The sequence below is a fragment of the Pelodiscus sinensis genome, chromosome 5 (assembly GCF_052426305.1).
Source record: "Pelodiscus sinensis isolate ZL-2025 chromosome 5, ASM5242630v1, whole genome shotgun sequence".
Lineage (NCBI taxonomy): Eukaryota > Metazoa > Chordata > Testudines > Trionychidae > Pelodiscus > Pelodiscus sinensis.
Genome location: NC_143056.1, coordinates 47,182,013 through 47,199,120, shown reverse-complemented (window position 1 = coordinate 47,199,120; position 17,108 = coordinate 47,182,013).

Here is a 17,108-nt window from a genome sequence, read left to right as displayed (position 1 = left end):
TTGCACAGTTTTAACTAAGTTGCTCAAGTGGAATACCTTGTATACTGTGAAGTAGATAGAGGTTTGGGATATACAGAGTCAGATCCTTAAAGAGTGTAGATATTTTATTATTCATTATAGTTTATTATCATAGATAAACAACTAAAAGAAGAAACTAGCTTTATTTACAAAGATGCCTCCCCTGTGGGAGCATAATAGAAGCAGGAAATGCTTGTCTGAATTTAAATTATACGAACATGAGGCGTTTGAAGGAATTTTTAATTTCTGAAGATAGTATGTCTTCAAATTAGGTGCAGGTAGGTTCCTCTCTTCACAATATCCCATTTAGCCACCTAAGAAACCGCAATATCATAGGCAGTATTTTTTCAGAGCAGAGCAGTTGGATGTAGGGAAGTGGGGGGGTATAGACGGGAGGAGTTAGGGCCTAAAGGTGAGAAGGAACATTGGAGCCGGCAAGTTTCTAGTTATACATTTTAAATTCACTCTCCAGATTTTTTGCAAAGCAAAGCTCACAGAGACGGGTTCAGAAAGATCCCCTGTTCAGTGTACAAATATTTTGTCTCTTTAGAACTCTATACTGTTTTGTGCCTCAGCTATTCTCAGTAAAATGCCTGTGATTTTACTGAAATAAAAGGACTCTGTCGTACCATGCCAGAAGTTAGAATTTACCAAACTTCATTTGCAAATTTCTTAATTTCAGCTTCACAAAACTTTGTCCACTTTATAATGATAAAGTTAAGTGCAGTACTTTCTGTCTACTTCAGATTAATTACATGAATCCCAAAGGCCTAGCAAAGTTTATTTCTGCCAGAATAAAACATTTTAAATGTGTGTGTAATGCTCCAATTAGGCTTCCAGATGTAGACAATAAAGGTAACTGTCCACCAAATATGTTAAATTATTTAAATGTATTGATTTGGGGGTCTAAATTCAAAATATCCTGTTGTAACTCCCAGAGTAAAACTTGATTGTACTGACATATCACAATTTGTCAGATTTTTTTTTAAACTCTAATTGGAAAGCTCCCATCATCTGCACACTTGCTTCCAGGCATACATGAAGTGATCAATGAGGAAAGCGGGGTCAGTCGAGACAGACTGTGAGTGAAATTAAAATTATAAAATGTCCAAACATTTAACTGCAAATAGGAAATCTTTATACCCACCCACACCCTATTCTGTAGCATAAAGCTAAGGCAACAATTATTCATATACCTCCAAGTAATTTGCAGGCTCCATACAAAAATCTCATTTAAAATAATAAATTGCTATTTCTGCACATTTATTCTCCCCAAATGCTGGCTAATTGCTGCAATGGCCATTATAAAGAATAATTTTCGCTTAGTGGGGGAAAAAAAGGAATGAAGAGAACATTTTCTGGTTTTGTTCCTCTGCGAAGGCTCTATTCAGTGAATCTTGAATGCACAGCGTTTCACTGCTACATTTATTATGCTGAGAGGTCAAGTATTACACAGCATCTTGTATTACGCTTTGCATGCTAAGTATTTCACTTCACAAATTGACCCTTCGATGTACTTACTACATAATGCTTTAAAAATCCAGCTAAAACGCAGGACAATTAGCAATACTTTGGCTCCCGGTTAACAATGAGGACACCAATGTAGGTGATTGCATTTACAGTGTTGCTTTCTTCAGAAAACATTTTTGACACATTAAGGTACTTTGGAATTGTGCAGTACCAGTCCTCGCCTTCCTGAATGGCTTTTCCAGCGTGTACAGAGGGAAACAGTTACTCTAGTTTAGGCTTAATTGAAAAGAATTCAGGCGCGGCCCCTATGAAGCACCAATTAGGGGGATATTATATCATAAAAAGCTGTAATATCCATTTTCAGGCTTGTGCATCAGCGAGCATAAAGTGGGGCAGGCTCGGAGAGGGAGGGAGTCTAAGCCCTTGAAACTGCTCCATGCAATGAGAAGTTCAGGCTGAGGGGGGAGAGGAAGTTCTCTGCAGAGCCTATTATGACCACATAATCTGGCCCAGTCACCTCTGGTAGGGGATGTCACTTAGGAAGAGGGAGAGGGTTGTTTGCTTTGTCCAGAACGCCGCGTCCATGTGGCTGGATGAATATTCATCCGAGGGATGCGCTGAGCAGGCAAACTCCCGGAGCGCTGTGATTTGTGTGTGCCATGGGTTCATTTGGTCACCCTGAGCGAGGGCAGGCGGTGTGCAGCTCAGACGCCCACCTTGCTCAAGCCCACTAAAAACGGGAGTAAGTGCCTTGTTTTCAATGACGGAGCGTTGTGAAATTTACCCCTCCCCCAAAAATCATCGCACCCCCTTTGGTACAAAAGTCCCCGCGGGCGCTGGTGTCTGCTTTATACTTAAATCATTGAGCTGCGGTTTGGGGTTATTGTAGCAAGGTAATAATCATCAACAACATTGCCAACGTGTTCCGTGTTCGTCTGGCTTTCAATGTGCCTAATTACAAACCTCGTTAATATCCATTTCAGTCTGCCTGGCCCACCGCACGGGCTTATTTTACACTCCTCTAGGTACGAGAGGGGAGCACCCTCCCGGCTGTAATTTGCACAGGCTTCAGCGTACACATTGCCCGCGCCTGGGAGGGCTTGCCGGCGGTGTTCAGGGAAACTACTGTAAACATCTCCCAATCAAAGGAAACCCACGAGAACGCCAATACCCAAAATGGTTTTATTACTTATGCCTGCAATCTTGGCACCAAACAGAGCCCTTATTAGCGCTCACATCCAAACCTGCGCGTCAGTGATTTCACTTGCACGTGGAAATTAAGGAGAACAGCCGCACTGAGAGGGAGTAACAAGAAAAAAACCTGGCTACGAGCAGATTTCCAATTTCCAGCGGGCAATAAAAGTCTGTTTAGGGCTCTGCCCTTTCAAAGAGTGTTTAAGAAAGTTTTAAAGTGTCCTTTAAGCGCCTTTAAATAGTAACCCCTCCCGCAATAACCGCCTTGCAGCATAGTCCTGTGGACTTCAGTTGGTAGATTCAGTGTTACAGTTGTGTGGGTCTCAGGATATTACAGAGACAAGGTGGGGGGGGGGGGATAACATTGTTTATTTGACCAACTTCTGTGGGTGGGAGAGCCATGCTACAATCTCCTACGCTTGTCTGTCTCACCCGAAGAAGTTTCTCAACCAATGGTACCCTTAAGGGTACTGGAGAAAAGTCTGGGGGTTGCGTCAACACAACAGAACTGTGGAGAAAACTGAATTTTTGTTTTTAGTCTTACAGCACTTTATTATTGTTGTGCTTTTTACATCCAAAAATTTCATCGCTGGCCCAGCTAAGATTAAGTTGTTTAAACAAATGTGTGGCAATAGTAGAAAAAAATGGTGTGTATCTGAAAACTAGGTACTGGGGGTACTTACAATTTTTAAAGGGATACTTTATTTAAAAAAGGTTGAGAAACACGGGTCTAGTAGAAGATATTACCTCCCCCGCTTCCTAGCTCTGTGTGTACGTCCTGTTACTGTAGAGCGCTATCAATGCATAACTCCGGTGAGCCTTTCCATTCAAAAAATCGCTCGCGTAATCAAATCGTTTCAAATGAGGGATCGGCCTCTCACTGCACGTGACATGAACGTAGGGCAGAAATGAAACAAGAGCAAAGAAAAAGCGATGTATGACATTGAAGCGCGAAATCCCCTGACGTCCGCATTGTTTTCCTAGCTACCCTTCTTGTATTAGAAATCGTGTAAATGCAGTGGGTTAATTGTAAACTCAAGTGCGGCCTGCACTCCTCCGGAAAGGTTGCCAAGGTGTGACAGAAGAAAGTAAAATTCAACAAAAGAGATGGCGTGATATCAGAAATAAGTTGGGAGCTGGGGAGTTTAAAATAGCCATAGGGGTGGCTCGTGAGAATAACAATGAACGGAGCCAAGTTTCCCCTTTAAATGTACAAAGATTCCCGTCTCAAGACAATCAGATCCATTTGGGTATTGCCCGTTTGTTGTAATGAGCCAGCGGCTCAAAGCCCGACCCCAAACGCCAGCTCTCCCAAGAGGTGCGAACAGGCGGTCCCGTCGCTTTCATGTTGTAAACGTTGAAATGGGACTGTGCTTCCGTGGCACCTGCACCTGCCACGTTACAAGCCGGCTTCCCTTTCTCCGTTCAAAGTACTTCTTTTGGGGAAAGTGCAAAAACTCCTCAGAAATACGATCTTTCTACAGAAGTGCCCGCTGTTTTGTGTAAAAGAACTGTGACTCTCAGCTGCCTTTGGCACTGAATTCTAAGTTCGAAAGTATTAAGGTTTGCAACAATAAAAGAGTCCATTAAATCTACCTTAATTACGCGATCCTGTATAGTGCTACTTTAACCCTCTCACCACATTTTATCCCCAAATAATTCTTGGGGATTTCTAACTCACACTCAAAGCTTAGTCTTGATGAGTACTGTAAGGCTGACGGGGTTTCAGTACAGTTTTTTTAAGGCATCTATAACATTTAATAGTTTATATAGAAAGATGAAGACATCGTTGTAACTGCTAAAACTTTGCAGGGAATGCCAAGAAAGACTATGGCTTTATATTGGTAAGCCACATCTGATTTTTCAAAAACGTATTAAACAATCTACCGTTGAATCAAGATAATTCTGTAAAATGCGTGGGAAAGGTTTCTACCAAAACTAAATGGCAGTGAAAAATATAGCCTCATTAAAAGGAGATAACTACTAGAGGTAAAATGATTGCTTAAGTTTTTAAAATACTAACAATAATTAGGTTTAACAAAAATCATTTTTATAATTGTGATGGATAATATTGATATTTTATTTTAATCTTTTTTGTGTTCATTTAAATGTTCTCAGTTGCACAAAATTATGGGTTTTAAACATTTTTCTCTCTTTAAATGTTCATAGTTTTGGAAAATTACAGGACATCATACAAGAAAAACTTCATGACAGTAGATGTTGAGATTCAGTTAAAATGTTATAATCCCTAAACAACAAATTGTCAATTTCCATTTTGAGATATACAAAATAAAAAAATGAAGTGCAGTAAGTTCTAAAGCAGCATTTTTCGTACTTTGCCTGTGTATAAATGTCAATTATTATGTATGGAATTTTTCCACTAATTTGTGTGTGTGTGGTAAAATGGGTGTTTACTGACATTTACCAATAAAAATCTAATCCTTCTAAGTCGAATAGTAATGTTTTATTGGATTAGCTATGCATCTTGAGCAAGATAAATGCATTGATTGTGAAGGTTTAAGTAGTATTTAATTGCTAGTCTGGGCTCCTGCCTAGCTAGTTCAGATAATTCAGATTGTATAATAAGAGATAAATAAAGGTGCAGATATACAAGTTACATAACTGATGTGGTTTTCAGCTGTGGTCTGAATAGCCATCAAAAACACTAACTACAAAATGTGTGAGTCCATGGCTGTTTAGGGTAGACAGACATCTATCTAATGATTCAGATCTTTGACAGCAGGCAAGAGATGGTTCACAACTCAAATCTTTAAAGTAAGCTTTGCAGTCAACAGTGCGCTGTCTCATCTCTGTGTAAATTAGAGCAACCTAAAGGTTGCTTTAAATTGCACCAGCTGTTAATTGCCTCAAAGGGGGTGGAAGTCCTGGTCATGCTCCTTCCCCCATCCTAGTACCCTACATTAGTAATTGGGCTGATACGGTCAAAGGAAGTATTATGCTGGAACATCCCCCTACTTTTTGGTGATAATCTCACATTCAGCTGTATCAGTTTAAGGAGTGCTTTGCACCAGTGGTGCACTGGACTATACTATGAAAGTTGTGGTATTTAATATAACTGCTTTATAGTATTCCAAGTGCATATCACCTTAGAATCAAAATCAGAGAGAGAGAGAGAATATATTCAAATCTAACTGGATTGTTGTCTCTCACTATGTGACTTTGTCTTTGCATACAGAGTCTCCAATGCCTCTGTTCTTGCCTTGCTGTCTTCACCCTGAGGTGACAATGATAATCCCCTGAAAAGCAATGGAAGTTTTGGCCCTAATTTTGATGGTGAAAGGATTAGATTGAATGACAGTATAGCTGGCAGAGGTGAATACCTTCAGTGGGTGTTTGCCTGAGCAGGAAGTACATAAAGACCACAGGATTTGGCCCAATGAAAACATGTAACCTCAAAAAGATGTTTTAGCCATTTGAACTATGCTGTAAAGAGGCGAAGCAAAACACGATGGAACACCTATTCACTGTTATATCCATTTTGCTCATGTAAACTGTTAATGTAGTATTATTTAAAACATATTCTAAATGTATTTGGTTTTGTTCATGAAATTAAAATCTACAGGGTGAGTCCCAAAGCCATATACTTCTTTTTTTAGCTGAAAATAGCTACCACATCCAGGTCCAAAATGCAAGACCATTGTTTTTTTTTTAATCAGAGCTTCCTATTGAGCCCATTGGCATGTAAGGAGTTGGAAGGGAGTAGTATACCACATAAATTAAGGAATAATTTATTTTCCTAAAAAGCATGGTTGCCAGGTAGCATACTAAAAATGCCAATTTTTGCTAGAGGAGGCTTTTTGAGGTGTCAGCTTCAGAAACACAGGGGATCTGAAGACTACCTTCCAGTGCATAACTTCCGTAGAGGTCAGTGGGAATTCCTCATGTGCCTTAATGGTGGTTGATGGTTTGCAGATCTGAATGAAAGTATACTTGGGGGAATGACAGAATACAGCAGATCAATAGAACAAACATATATCCCACAAAAAGATCTCACTTGCATCCCCTTTCCGACATATGCATGGATGCAAGGCTTGCAATTGGGCTGCTTAGTGCATACTAACAATGTTTGGCAGGAAGATATGATCAGTGGCAACACTGAAATGTATAGCTCAAAAGTATTAGAAATCCTCCTCCCCTCCTAACTTGTCTGAATTTCTCTCACCAACGTTGTGTGCTGCTCAATTTTTGGTTTTTGTATTTGTGAAACTTTCCTTGAAGATAGACACACAGCTTAATGTACTATGTCTAGATGTCAGTGAAAAATTGAAGAAAAATTTCCCATGAAGGATGTTGAGTTTTATACTGGATTGGTCTTGTGATGGAAATCCCAGAATATGTGTTTTCTCAGTGAGTCCTGTAAGCCTGAAAAACGCCTAAGCCTGGGTCCAGCGTGGCTTAATAATTTTTGTATTCTTATCATCCCCAGTTAGCAGGAACTATATTATTAGTTGGTTGTTTTTTCTCACGCGTGCCCTCTTTTATTTTTATAAGGGGAGTCAGAGGCCTACCATCTTTTAGTATATATCTGGCAAAGAGAAACAACAGGATGGTCCCATGGGAGAGAATCTCTAAAGTCCTTGTTTCTCCTGCGGTACAAATGAAGCCATTATGTAGTTTTGGAACGGGCAGCAATAAGTGGTAAGGTGCTTGATGATAACAAGTCATTATTATGCTGCCTCTAATGCATTAGCATTACTAGTATTTCCTGCTGCATCGGAATGCCCAACATAGTCTAATCACCCTTCAGCAGTGAAAATACTTGGTTATATTTAGAATAATTTAATGTACCATCTTCATATTGTTACGTAGCATAGGTGTAACAGCTATGTATTTTAATAGACAAATACTTATACCATCAGATTTGTGGTCCCAATTACCACCACTTGTATGCCTGTCACGATATAAACGTTTATTTCATATTAATAACTGAGGAGTCTCCCAATTATTGGTGTGAAATGCCTGGGCACCTCTGTACAGCTGAACACATGAAGAACAAATCTATTTTTCAATATAAGGAACATCTTTTGAAATGTTAGTGCCCTGTGATAAGAGAGGGTGTGCTTGAATGATTGTCCCCGTCTACTGTATTCCCTTTTTGACATGTGAAGGGGGAGAGTTATGGGGTGCAGAGGACAGTTGTACTTCTATACTGGCAGGTGCAAAGTCATATGTTTTTTTCTCTAGTAAGGCAGTCCAGATATTTTCAGAGCAGTAAGGCACACTTTGGTCACATGGGAAGACAAGACTGACAGCGGTCAGGCCACTACTATTTGTATGTGGGTGGCCAGTGAGTCAACTTTGGCAGTTGCAGTAATACCTGGCTGCGTGCTACGCTGTGCATTCATAGCTTCAAACTGCCATTAAATCTTCCGAACAAGCAGTAGACAGACAGAATAGAGACAGGCATAGGAGATTTGGTGCGTAGGCATCCTCTGTCCCCAGCATGTGATAACAGAGGACGGTGCCTGTGGGACGTTTGACAACGGATTTCTCTGTGTGCCATTTGTTTCACAGCACTTTAGTTGTAAAGGGTTTCCTGGGAGGAGTGAGCAGAGGGAAGGAACTGAGGGGATGATTGCTGTGGCCCTAAGCTCTGCAGCCTTTTTAGCCCATTCTGCTTAGCATAGTATTTACTCATATTGTTCCAGGTGCAGCCTGGAGCCCCCTGAAGCCCCAAACACATCATCCCCAGCCCCACCCCAGAGCCTGCACCACTCAGCCCGAGCCTTCACCTCCTTCCACACTGCAACCACCCTCCTTCCTCAACCCACATCCCCCCCCCTGCACACTGATCTCCTAATTTTTGGCCCTGCAAGCCATTTCTCACAAAGTCTAGTAGCCCCTGGCCCCCAGAAGAGTTAATCCAGCCCTGCTGATGGGAGTCAAATCATACTCCTTATATGCCTGCTAAAGAAAAACCTTTTTACGGTCAGTTAATATGACCAGGCAGCTGATGAGGCATTGGTGCACAATACCCAATGGATACTTCAGAGTTATGCACAAGTCACTGAAGTATGATGTGCACTTCATAACATTTTATTTAAATTCTTTGATTCGTGTTTCAAAAACACCATGGCCACTTTCTTTCCTGGGAAAGAAAATAACATCACTAACTATGAAAGCTGATTGACACAGCTTCTGGACTTTCCATTTGGCAACAGTAGCAACAGCATGTAGAATGGAGGGATGTCACTAGCATTGCTAAATGCATGTGGTGAAAAGTTCATTGGAAACAGCCTGGAAGGCTTCAAATGCATGAGTGAACCCTAGAGAGCTTGAGGATTCTGCATGACACCACTGTTATGTCTACCACAGTAGAATGACTACTTTTAATGGCAGTTCAAGGAGAATAGTGCTATAGACTATCACAGGTAGCCCTGAATCATCTGAACAACTTGTCTTCAATTTTCTATTATATGAATCTTTCAAGAAACTTAACACGCAATTAGTTACACAAAATATTTTTAAAACAGCTAAAACACAAATAATAAGAAAATAAGAAACACCCAAAAAGGAAATCAAGAGAGAGAGAAAGTAAAAATCGAGGAGAAAAAAGTATCAACAATTAAATATCATATTGTCAACTGAACTTTATCATGTCTATGTTGTTGATCGCACTGCTTAGCTGAGACTTTCATTGATAAAGTATTTCAATTAACTATAAAGATTTACACAGCTAATCAGTTATAACTGATGTACATTTTGACTAAATACCTATAATTACAGTTGTTTCACACCTGAGTCCCTGTTATTGATGTTGTGTAACAAGCAGTCCTGATTGCTGACATCAGCCCACTTAATGTGCTTACATTTATGTGATAATCAAATAAAATCAAATAAAAACTTACTGGTAACTTCATAAAATCCAGTAAATGTATTGATTGAGACATGGGCAGTTCCAGAGTATTTCATTATTTGTAGTGTCATATTTTTTTTCTTTTTAACTGTTGAGCACAGCATGAAAATACTCCAGAAGCTTGGTCTAGAAGTGTTACATTTAAAAAAAAAACACCATCACCTAAAGTAGCAGCTCACAAGTCTCTAATGACAATCTTAGAATTTGCAAGTGACCAAAGAAAACGGTGCCTCTAAGCATGAAATTGACTATCTAAATATAATACCTCGAAGATATTCTTTGACCACAGCTTCATAATAAAATGTTTCTAGTGTGTCAAAAAACAGAGGTAGAAAATTTGTGAGAGATAAATAAAGTAATTTGGCTGTGAGAGCAACAAAATTTGGATTCAGTTGATGATTTTCCTATTTAACTAAAAAGGGTAAAAATATCAATTTTTCTGTAAGTTGTAATGAAAATTTCCAGAGCATAATAATATGGAGGCGATCGCTTTGAATGGGAGAACTAAGACAAACACACTGATATGCTCTAAGAGTGACATTCACAGCAGGGCACCACATTCTTCACGACTTAAACCTCGCAGTACAGATGTACAGTGAGTGTGGGCAGTGGCCACAAGAAGGAGTCTCTGTACACCCCGGCTACGTCTACATTGGCAAAATTTTGCGCAAAATCTTGCCACCTGTCTACACTGGCTGCGAGTACTTGCGCAAGAACACTGACGTTCTAATGTATAAAATCAGTGCTTCTTGCGCAAATACTCTGATGCTCCCACTCAGGGATAAGTCCTCTTGCGCAACTGTTCTTGTGCAAGAGGCCAGTGTAGACAGGCAACATCAATTTCTTGTTTAAGAAAGCCCGATGTTTAAAATGGCCATCGGAGCTTTCTTGCACAAGAGAGTGTCTACACTGGCATAGATGCTCTTGCGCAAAAGCACATCTTTTGCTCAAAGGCACATGCCAGTGTAGACTCTCTCTTACTCAAATATTCTTAATGCAAAAACTCTTGCATTAAAGAGTATTTGCGCAAAATCTTGCCAATATAGACATAGCCCCTGTGTAATAGATTAGAGTGCTCTCTTCCAGCTCCACTGTATTCATGTGTACTTGGTGAAGGCCAGAAATCACAATTTAATTCCATAGGCTTGCATAACATCTACTGGAGAGGAGCACTGCAACCATCTGTCCTGCCTGTAAGTTGGCAGTTAAATTATATCCCTCCGAACTTCTTGCTGTCCCTGCACAAATCCCACCTACTCTGACTGTGGGCAGGGTCAAGATTTTCTCATGTTGCCAGCTCTTGGGATTTTATAATGAGTCTCACAATGTCTATTTTTTAACCCAGTTCCTCAGATTGCATGGGATCAGATGAGACTTAAATTTCCAGAAAACCTTTGTGATTACAGAGAAAAGTTTGCAAAGGTGAACCCTAGATACGCAACATCAGAAGACACAGAAAAAGAACACAACATTCATTCCTTTTTAAAATGTTCATGATTTTTAAAGCCAATCTTGTGACTTTGGGGGACCTGACTTTGAAGGCTTGGGACTGGCAATACTTGTAATTGGCCAATAATGAGGAGACAACATGGTGTTTATGTAGCTACTAGCTTAAAGATAACTATTAGTGAGTCTTGCAGGGAAAGGGGAGATGTCTCATATGAAGCCAATGCCAGTGGCCCACATGCTATATACATTCCAAGCTCCCAATAGTTCCTTTGAAAAAAGGAGGAAGATTTATGTGTTTAAAAACAGCAAATTTGATCTAATATTCAGTGCATCTTTATCAGACCTATACTTATGTAGGGTGAAATTTAACCCCTGCGCAGAGGGCAACACAAGACTTATGCGCTATTTAAATCATGCTTCACCTTATTTTGAGGTTTAAGTGGGATTTAAATGGTATGTAGGTCTTGCACAGGCCCTATGCACCATGGTGAATGTTACACACTCTAAGATGAGGTTACCTTCCGTGTAAAAGAAATGGGGGTGATGAGCTTATAATTTAAATTACTAATCAGCCAAGTACATAAATGGGTAGAGAAAGCTACAGGAATTATTTATAAATATAAATCCACAAGGGACTGGGCAGTTACACTGTGTCAGTAGAAGCTCCTGAGACACTGTGGCTCCAGGAGCCCCAAGGAAGCACAGCTACCTATTGGGGCTAGTTCTCCTGGTCAGAGAGAGACTACAGCTACATTCCCTTTCCAGATCACTATCTCTTCCAGTGGTGACTAGGCGAGACCCAAGAAGTCCTTGTGCTCAGGGGAGCAATGAGGATTGTGGTTCTCTTTGGTCCCTGGACATGGCTACAAGTTGGAGACTCCTTGTCCTTGTACCTTGTCTCTTGCTCTTGCTGCAGATGGAGTCAAGCCTCAGATATATGAGTGCTGATTGTAACATTATTTTAGTAATCACTTCAGAGGAAATCCAACATATAGTTGTTAAAAGCAGTCCTGGAATCCAGAACATAAATGATATATGGTTTCCTTCTTAGTGCACGCATCCTCTCTTCCATGGGCAGTTGGTGAACCCCTGGCTTTGGGGGACAGACCCCAGCTCTGCCACTGCCACCTGAAGTCCCACACCTTCCATGCCCACCAGCTACAGCCCCCCATTGTGGCTACTGGCTCCAGCACCTTCCCTCCTCCACTGTGACCACTGGCTCCTGCTTCCCAACTCTGGAGCTCAGGATTGCCAGGCAGCGTGGTCCAAGTGCCCAGAGCATGGAATGGCTGGGCAGCATAGCCTCTGGCCTAAGAGCATGGGGTGGCTGGGCAGCATAGCCACTGCCCCAGAGATCTGGAGAGTCAGGTTGGTGGCCATCACAGCCCGTGAAGTGCCAGAGAGCTGGATGGGTGTCCCCAGAGCACCAGGTAGTTAGTGCAGCCCCAGCCTTCCCAGGACATGCTACCTGGTCAGCCCTCCTGCCCATGAACCTCTCCTCAGCTGAGCCACCAGCCCCAGCAGCCACAGGGGTTCATTGTGGCCTCAAGCAGACTGTGGCCCCATTCTCTACTTCTACGCCTCTCCTGCCTATCTGCCCCAGACTCTGGGAGCCAGCAAGCAGGGGCCTAGAGTTAGAGGATGGGCGGAACCTCCTCAGGCAGTTTGTATCTATGATACCTGCTGCCCATGCACTCTTCTGTTGCTTTTCTGTCATTTTTTAAATACAAATATCAATACACCACTGTAGCTAGCTCCTGTGATAGAGAAATGTACTTGACTCCCTACAGTCATTACAGTTGGAGGAGAATCTGATTAGGATGCTTCACTTAATTAAGTGATATCTAAAGAGAGTTCAACCCACCATTTTCTGTTTAACTATGCTATAAAAATAATAACAGATGAGAATCATTTCATTTTCCTGATTTCAATGCCATTCCTCATTCATGTGTGATCAAATAGAATTCCATCTGAATGAAAGAATTATGGTCAGTTTCCTAATACAGCTAATTATATATGATCACATACCAGATGTATTTAGGGCCCAAATCTACTCCCCTGAATTCAGAGGCAGGAAGATGGGGCCTTAAGTGTATAACTAAGGGCCAGATTGTGCCTTCCTCCAATCCAGATTCACACACAAAATGGAGTCTTTACACACCAAGATTGGAAGTCATCCCTTTCTGTAGTCCACCCATTATGGAACCTACAGAGGGTTCTCTGGAGGGTTTAGAATCCACATATTGTGCAGTGAATATCACAGCGGAACATCATTCCCCAGGCTAACCAAACACAGTATAGGGGCACATCTTTACACATAACCTTTGTTGTCCAGCAGATTCCCCAGGATCCATGGATGTGAGGTGCTGAACCTCTTGTACATTTTGAGCACGTGGAAGAGGGAGTAAACCTATCATTCCACAGAGCAATCTGGAGAAAATGCCACAAGATTCTCCCTCTAGCATCCTTCTACGGAGTTTTCCATATCCTGGCCTCACATTTGGTTAAAATTCTTTACTTAGTGACACAAATAATTCCATTGAAGCCAGTTGGTCAAGCAGAAAGGATTGGCTCGTATTTCCATAGAATTTTAATGAAACAATATCAATAGTTCAAGTAAGGCAAATGTGGCTCTCTAGTTTACCATTTTAGGTCTCCATCATGTTCACAAACATCCCCTCCCCCCTGCACACATGTGCACGCACACAGAGTTGCATAATAAATCACTCTTGTTTATTTAGATCCTAATTGTTGTCAAAAAGGGGTCTAAAATATATGCCTCTTCCTGAAAAGGAAATAATTTATTATGACAAAACCACTGCAGGATTTTAAGGAAATGTCAAGGTGAGGTATTGCCCATTGGCCTAAAGAAAGGAGTTTTAGCTGTGAATTTTGGATAAAAATGTTGGATCTTATCACGCAGTCCTTACTTAGGCAAAGTACCCATTACATTTATAGAAATTTTGCCTAGGGTTGACTGCAGGATCAGGCCCATGATTACATATGTTTTCTAAATACAATGCTATTGTGTCACAATTAAACTCATTTATTTATTGTTTGTTTACATAATGTTCAAAACATGTTTTATTCATAGATGCTCAGGAGATTTTTCTCTTGATAATCACATGCAGCATATTTAACAAAAACAATTCTCTCTCTTCTTCAGCTTTCCCATTAATATAATGATTTCATATTTCTCATTTATTTCATTCTGACTTGTGTGATTTTGTGTGCTGTATGCCTTCCACTCTCCTGCCTTTTGTGTTGTAATGCCTGGATGCTTAGTCAATAATGGAAAAATAAACTTTCCTGCAACTCAGTCTTTTGTTTCTTGTACTTCATCTCCTGTTTTGTGGCTTCTGTTGTTTTTACTAGGTCTATTAAATTACGCAACATACAAAGGAGGCAAATAAAAGCATAAGGGAAAGAGATTTCACCAATCCATTGACAAATGTTAATAAGCTTTATTAGCATTAATATTTACTATGACATTTAAGGTATGGAAATAAAACACATAAAACACAAGGGATCTGATTCTTCACTCACACCATTGTACACAGGACAATTCATATGAAGTCTATGGTATTATGCTGATATAAAACACATGTAAGCCAGGGAAAGATCAGGCTCCATATAATTGCCAATTCCTCTAGTCCGGTGATTCTCAACCAGAGGTACATGTAACACTCAGCTTGTGCAGAGGTCTTCCAGGGGGTCCAGAATACTCATCTAGATACTTCTCTAGTTTTACAACAGGCCAGATAAAAAGCACTTGCAAAGTCACTAGGCACTAAAATTTCATAAGACAATGACTTGTTTATACATCTCCATATAGTAAACACAGAAATATAAATAAGTACAATATTTGTATTCCAATTGACTTATAATTATATAGTAAAAATGACAAAGGAAGCAGTTTTTCAGTAGTAGTGTTCTGTGACACTCTTGTATTTTATATCTGATTGTATAAACAAATTGGTTTTATGTGAGGTCAAATTTAGGATATGCTAGATAAATCAGGGTCCTGAAAGGCATACAGTAGTCTAGAAAGGTTGAGAGCTATTGCATTAGTCCTTACTCAGACAAAACACTGGAGAGAGTCAGCAGTGAGGATTTTCCCTTCATAAACATTACTCTACTTGGTCAAATAGCATTAGAAAGATTAAATTAAGGAGCAATACTTTCTATATAGCAATGTGTAATAGAATGCCTATTGCCAGCTAGTGAATTTTAATATATTTTCATAACATTTTTAATTGGAAATTATACATATTTAATCAAGTTCAGTGATCAGATCTGTTGTATAGCTGAGAAGAAAATTGGCCTGTTGAAAATAAAATTTTCCTTCTTAAAAGCTGATCATGCAATGTAACCTAATTCAGAAGATTTTTATGTTACCTCATTTGAAGAAATTTAATTTATACTATTATAACTTTATTTTGTCATATGAAGATCAGATTTTTTTTTTACCCAAAACATGTTTCTTTCCTAGCTGGAGCTCTAAGAAGCAATGACTCCAAAGATAATGTTTGTGATTATTTTAATATTCATAGCTGGCATTATAGCATTGGCATGTATTTATTAAAAATAGTGTCAACAATAAAATTTGTAGCTAAGTGCTGTTGATAAAAAGTGCAGATAGTATTTTCAATATCTGCCTCATTTCAGGCAACCAATTTAAATTCATACATGTTTAACATTTATGAATATGAGCATGAAGGGCACAATTGCACTAAACTCTGGTTTTACTATCTCCTTTAATAGGAACATTAAATAATTTTCATCAAAGTATATGCGTGGCATTAACGGAGCAAGCTATTAAAGAACAACAGTGTTTTAGCCTATTAACTATCATAATTACTTGTTTCCTTAAATACAAACTGAAGCATTCGATAAGCCGTTCAAAAATGTACTTTATTCTGCTTTTGATTTTTATTGTGCTTTGCCCCCCCCAACAAGCAGACTAATGAAACAAAGTACTTTGCCTCTTAAAGCAGAAGCCCTTACACTCTCTCCCCCTAATTAATCCCATCCCCAAATTCCATTCACTTTTTGCAATAAAGGTGGCTCCATTCATAATGGTTAGATACATTTACAGCTGAAGTGTAGAAATTTTCTTAACATTATTTATTTTATTGTCCCAAAGCTGAAGAGCAGTAAATAGCAAGAAGATAATAAAGAATCACTTAACTTAACCTGAAGAATACATCATATCACGTTTTTTAAGCTCAAGAAAAAAAAAGATACTCCCTGTAAGCATTTTTAAGCACAAGATTTTTTTTATCTGATGTGTCTTATGATGGTCACGTTTAAAAAAAATCTGAAACTGGAAATCTATTTCACAAATTTTCAAATAACTAATTAATTTTCCACAATGAATAGTAAAAGGACAGTCCAAAATTTTAAAATGAATATATTTTAAAACCAAATATTATCTGTCTAAAAAGATATTTAATAGTAAACTGTTGGCAATCTTTATGCTTTTGCCACAAAATTTGATTATAAATCAAACTTCAAAACCTTTTTTGATAGTGCATTGCCCCAGTGAAATACAATGTGAAGACATTTGCTGTATCATTTTTATTTAAAAAAACCATGCCAATTAATAAATGTTGCATACCTGTTTGATATATATTATGCTAAGGATAACTACCATAAGCACCTTGTAAATTACAGACTAATGATAAACTCCATGATATAAAAATTGTTCATGAAATATGATGCTTCTCACTGCCTTTACCTAAGCTGCCTTTGCCTAAACCTGAAACAAACTCCACAATCTCCTCTGGACTAGGACACTGGTTGAATAGCTGAAATAGGAGGAGGGATTCAGATGCTACTTAAAGGCATTAAGCAAAGTGTTAACTTAGCTCAGAATTCAGTTAATATGAAAATAATTATTATAATGTTGCACTTCATTATTTGTAATGCATTAAATGGAGCATTTTACAGATGACTTCACAGAACAGAAAGACAGTTATCTCTGGGATAGTAAATAGCAAAAGTACATTAACATTACAATGAAATAAAGACTGCCAATCTTTATTCAAAGCAATAAATATGATTTGATGATTAAGGCTAGATATTAACACACAAAACA